The 6,231-nt window shown below is 40.4% G+C and overlaps 1 protein-coding gene across 1 annotated transcript in view; it reads left to right on the plus strand.

The window, feature by feature from the left end:
• lhpp (phospholysine phosphohistidine inorganic pyrophosphate phosphatase) overlaps positions 1 to 6,231 on the plus strand; it is a 420,402-nt gene that overhangs the window by 107,171 nt on the left and 307,000 nt on the right. The gene's annotated exons all lie outside the window — the stretch shown is intronic.

Below are 6,231 nucleotides of genomic sequence, written 5' to 3' on the forward strand. Positions count from 1 at the left end.
AAGATGAATATATTTAAATTTTAGCTAAAAAATTATATACATTTTATCCTGGAATAGCAAATTTTTTAGGTTTATAGTTTTACTTCCTGGTTGTAATCGATGACATCATGACAGGAAATTGCCCATCGATCACCAAAACTCATCATTTTGTTTATTTGACAAATGGAAATTCACAAAAGCAAGTTTATTTTGTTGAATTAATGTTTAGAGGCTCAAAAAAGGCCTGTGGTAAGTGTCTGGTATGTTAACGTAACATATGAACAGTTATTCAGATAACTATAGCATAAAGAACATGCTAACAAGTTTAGCAAAGCATCAGTTTTACCCCAAATCACTAAATCCACTGAATTCTTCTTCCTCTGTCACTTCTGAACAACTCCAAAAACTCCAGAGGAAGAGGAAGTGCAGATTCTTCTTCTGCGTCGCTTACAGCCTAGAGCGCCCTCTTGTGGTTTTCTGTGAAAATAATGAATAATATCACATAGAAGTCGCTCTGGAGTATAAGTCGCACCCCGGGCAAAACTATGAAAAAAGGTGCGTCTTATAGTCTGGAAAGTACGGTAATAATACACTGTAGATATTCTCCATCTAGACGCCACATTTCCACCTTTCTCTGGTTAGTAATGTGTTTAAAAAGTCGATAGAAATGATATTTTGCTTTTCGTAAAGTTGAAAATGTCAAAACTCCCCGATGTCTTGCTCAGAAACCGTGGGAACCGTGAGTAAAGAGTAAAGACAAAACATTCAGACATTTCTCAGAACCATATCATTTTTATTCAAACTGCACCGACGCTAAATGTCCACCGTTTTTACAAAGAATTAAAAACAACACTCATTAAAACAAAAGCTATTGCTCGGACCTGGATCTGAACTAACGACAAATCTAGACTTCAAACGCCAAAAGATCTTTATAAAAACATCACGGTAAAACGGGGAAAAGATGAAGTTTAAGTGTTTGCGAAAAAACAGATTTTTAAACTGTTTTTCCAAAAAGTTCCTGAGTCGAGAGAAGTTGGATTTAACCCTTTCCTTGGACAAAAACGAGCGGGAAGTTGATGGATCGTGGAAGAGTTTGTGGCGCTCCTGTCTACGTCTCCGAAGCTCGAAACGCCCCGCCCCACCTTGTGACATCATCGGGTGGCGAGCCTAAATATTGTGACGACAGATCGACCGAACCTGGAGTCTTTTTCGTGCGGTTTGTCGAGGACTTTAACCCGTTTCAGTGGTGGAAGAAGTACTGAAGTAAAAGTACAGATACTCGGGTAAAAGTATAATGTACGTAAGTGCCTATGACGTGTTGACGACTCATTGAGCCAAAATGCAGTTCAGATAAATATATTTTAAATTCAGCTAAAAAAAAATGCATACATTTTATCGCAGAATTGCACAATTTCTAAGTTTCTAATAGGACAATAGGAAATTACCCAGCAAACACTGGGCTAAAACTCATCTAATGTCAATTTTGTTTTAAATTTAATACAAATGTATATAAGAGGAACTTTATTTTGTTGAATTAATGTTTAGAGTCAAAAAAGTTGTTTCTTTGTGTAAATTCTGCATAAACTTTGACTCATTTTCTACAGATTTTTCAACGTTTTACACCAATCGAGCAGGTATTTGTGGAGAAAACTGTACAACAGATATAAATACACCAAATAAAGTCACAATTGGAAAATTGTAAAACGCTGTCATACGTAAACATTTAATAGTGACTACAATTATTTCACACACATTTTGAAAACTGCATTAAAAAATTTAAATGGTGGTAAACTCCCTAATTTTGTAATGAATTTATAGTATATTTTAGTTTTGAGACTTGGAACTCAAAATATTTAGTCAGAATGTCACTGTTAATGTGCTTAAAATAATGAAAATACTACTACTTTTGAGTTAAAACATTTAGTGGAGTAGTGTATTTTTGCTGTTGTACTTTGTTACTTTCCACCACTGAAAACACATTTAAACTGCAAAATTCAACTAAAAAACCAACAAAACAAACAAGGTTTTTTTTTCAGATCAAAATTCAAAATATTTTGGAATTGTTTTATTCATTTTTATCTCCTGTATTCTCTCCGGTCTTGTTTATAATAACAAAAACACAAACTCTGAAGCTGTTAAAACAAAACGATCGTCCGTAGCGGAGCCCTTGCGCCCTCTGCTGGCTGGAGGGGGAACCGCAGTCGTTTTTACCCGTTTCCCGTCGACGCGGTGTTTTTACGCTCTACAACTTGCGACGCCGAGTTTAAAGTGACCGGACGTTTGAATAGAAATGCCGTTATGGAGTTAAACGCGATATTCCAAAAGTATTTAAAGTCACAAATCCAGTTGAACGTCGAGGGTTTTACGTCATTCCAATTGGCAATTTTACAGTTTTTTTTAAATAATGCAATGTCCCAAACTTAACAGCCACAAATGCCGAAACGTATTATTTGTACGGGATGGGCGCCGCAAAATGTTTCCATATCCGTGACAACGCTCTTTAGTAATCGAATAACGTGAACAAATTAACGAAATTATCACGTGGAGATCGCCTTTGTTCATTGGCGCTGACGGAAAACGGTGTTGGACTTTGTGTCAGTTTTTGTTACAGGAAAACGCAGTGATGACCGGAATATGGCCGGAATATGACCGGAATATGGACAGAATATGACCGGAATATGTCCGGAATATGGACAGAATATGACCGGAATATGTCCGGAATATGACCGGAATATGACCGGAATATGACCGGAATATGTCCGGAATATGACCGGAATATGACCGGAATATGTCCGGAATATGAACCGTAAACCAGGACAAAACATCTGCATTTTGAAAGTTAAAAACGAAAAGTCACCAAGGTGTTGTCCGTGGAAAGGAAAAGGTTAAAGGTCACTCTAAAATCACTAAATTCTCGATAAATATTCATGATCCATTCACGCCGACAAAGAAAAATAATACCAAGCACAAGTTTTTTTGTTACATACCAATAAAACGATACAAGGAAAAGGGAAATTGGAGAAATGCTGCCCCCGTGTGGCCGTCGAACGGAACCTAAATCAAGTTTATTCTGCAAAATTCGACTAAAATGTTGACTATTTTGCCCGAATTTCCGCATTCTAACGGTCCAGTAGTGTTTGTTTGTTGTCACCGACGTTCCACTTCCTGGTTGAGTTGGACTACATTTCCCATGAGCGACTGGGGCAGCGATGGAGTCTTTGGATCTCGAGAAAGAAAAAAGAAAAACGGTCCGTGACGCCGGGAAAAACGCCTGAAAAAAACCAAAACAAAAACCTGTCCTTGGTCCCAGTTGTGATGATGAGGTTTTATTGCTCTTCTGTGTCCTTTCCAACCGGGAACCCTTTGGTTACGGGGCAAACGCCGTCTTCCCTAAACCTCGCCTTTCACGTTACAAATTCCAATACGTTTCCTTCTTTCGTTTGTAGCTTTGCACCTCCAAATCATGTTGACTTTGTCCTCGCGAATTTGAACATTTTGTAAAATTTAGAAACTGTTCAAAGCAAAAATTATAAAAACTTAAAACTTGTGCGCGATTCGCCTTCTTTGCCTGGAATGTTCCACAGTACAGCATTAAACAGATCCATTTTGCAGGTGTGCGTTTTTTTGTTGTTGCCTCGGCCCGTTTAGCGCTAAAACCGTGAAATCGTAGTAAAAATGTGAGTATTGTTGGTCCAGTCGATATTGTGTTTTGGCCCTTTTACCGTATTTTCCGGAGTATAAGTCGCACCAGCCAAAAAATGCATAATAGAGAAGAAAAAGACATATAAGTCGCTCCGGAGTATAAGTATATAAGTATAAATATAAGTATAAGTCACACCCCGGCCAAAACTATGAAAAAAGGTGCGACTTATAGTCCAGAAAATAAGAAATACTAAAACGATGAGCTAATTCGTCGACTACATGTTTTTTGATCAACTTAAGTGATAATATTCATTTTTTTATATTGAAAACTTAACTTAAATGACAATGGAATAAAATGCGTCTTTTTGTGGTCGATTTCATGGATTTTCGCGACTAAATTGACGTGATATTTTCGTCGACTAAAACCAAAAACATCGTGTTGACAAAAGCTTGACCAAAATTAAAAAAAATTAGATTTTCTTGTCAAATTTCACACGTTTGCTTGTACTTTTCTGTGTAAATAGTTGTTTTCGCAGTTTGGCTCCGACACATTTAGACGTTTGAGATTTTTGACAGATTTTACCACATTTTTAGTTTTAGAGCTTAAACGAATTCACGTTGTATCACAGTCGCAGGCTTTTGACACTTTTATGATCGTTACTGCGCGTTTCCCCGATGGAGGAGGTCGATTATGGGGAGGAGTTGATCATATTTCAGTTTTAGGACTCCGCCCACATGAGCGATCGGCCCTGGACCCAGCTCCAGGTTCATCGCAACCTCCGGCTCGTATTCGTCTTTTCGGTCGGTTTATACTCGGAGCGGCGGTCTGCGAGCGGGGTCTCACCTCCGCAGATCTGACCTGTAACGCGGCCTGCTAGCGCCACCTGCTGGTCTCGTCTCATACTGTGGAACATTCTGGGCAAACGATCGCGGGCCCCCAACGCCGGAAACGTTTAAACGACCACTGGCGGCGAATGAAGTTGGCGTAGGAAGTCGACGATAACGGTCACAAAAACAAATCGAACGCTTCCGTCGGTTGAATCCACGCGGCGTCCTCGTTGCCTCGGCGATCCGCTCTTCCGTTTGTTTTGTCCAAGCGGCGAGGAGTCGGCGAACGGCGCTATTGCTCGGCGCGGGGCTTGGACGAAGGCTGGTCGGGCGACGGCGTCTGCGAGGGGTGAGTGCCCCGGCGGGAGACGGGCGGGGCTCCCGGCGGCAGGTGCGCCTCCGGAGCCGAGGCAGCGGGCGATCCGGCGACGCCCGCGACTCCTGGAGGAAACCTGAGGAAAGAGCTCGGGATTAGACGCCGACCTCAGATTCGGACGCACCGTGAGGCTATAACGACATCGCTCGGTGTAAGTGAAGAAAACGAGGGACGTGGAGGTGAGGCGGGCGAAGTGTCTTGCCCAAGGACACGACAACGGTGTGCACTACCGCCCCCCTGTGGCCCCCGGCGTCCCAGGGGTCTCCGGTCAGCGCCGGCCGCATCGTTGCTGGCGTCGCGCGTCCTTTTAACTGGTGTTGTACTTCATCTGTGCAAAACAACAGTGCCCCTAGTGACACATGCTGGTATTACCTGAGACTTTCAGACACTTTGGTTTATGGTCTTTATTTCATTCACGTTTGACGTTTGGAACAGGGAGGTCAAGGTTATTCGGTTCAGGTCACAATGTAAGAACCCAAAAATAATAATCGTGACAAATTTTGAAGCAAATTTCAGTATTTTTAGCTCAAGCTACAGTCAAATAAACTTAAATGTAAATAAAAATGTTTATCTGGCTTTTTCTGTCAAATTGAAAAAAGTAAAATTTTGCAACGTCGGTCACGAACTTGAGGAACAGTCTCGTGTCAGAAGGCGGGAATGAAAATGAAAGATAATCGTGAATAATCGTGATAAAGCGTGATGTTTTTTCTCTCACAATAATCGTAACACGACTAAATCAACTTTGAAAGCGTTGTCCGGACGACGCAAAATGAAGCAAGATGTTTAAACGTGGCCTTCTCCATTTCTCACATTTCTCTCACATTTCTTTGGGTCATTTTTATACATAAACTGGGTAAATCTACATGAAAACGTCACATTATGTTAAAACTTGTGGTAAACGTGAGACAAATGTGAGAGCGTCTCGTTTTACCTGCTTCACGTTTTGCTTCAGTGCAAACGTTATTGACAAAGAACGATCCAAAAGAATTGTTATTACGATATTACGATCGTTTTTTTATCGAGAGGATTCAAAACGGGCACGATGCATAAAAGAAACGAGCTTCGGCAAAAGTATTTCCTCCAAAAGTAAACCGTAAAATTAGGTAGAAACCCCCCAACCCCCCCCAAATTTTTTTTTTTTTTTTAAATTCAAAGGTTAAAATTCAGAGTTAAAAATTCGCTAGCGTTTAAAAATCAGGCGCTTTATTTTTTTGTGCCTTCAATTTTATTTTTAAAATTTTAATCTCCTGTGTTCTGTCTCTGGTCTTGGTTTTTTTCGTTTTTTTAATTAAGAAAAAAAAAATTTACAATTCCAATAGTAACAAAAATGACACTCCGAAGCCGATGAAACAAACGATCTGTCGCAGTGGAGTCCCTGCGTCCTCTGCTGGCAAGTCGTTTTCACC

This window comes from Eucyclogobius newberryi, unplaced genomic scaffold, assembly GCF_026437365.1.
Source record: "Eucyclogobius newberryi isolate DKJ021-1_F unplaced genomic scaffold, fEucNew1.0.hap1 SCAF_20, whole genome shotgun sequence".
Lineage (NCBI taxonomy): Eukaryota > Metazoa > Chordata > Actinopteri > Gobiiformes > Gobiidae > Eucyclogobius > Eucyclogobius newberryi.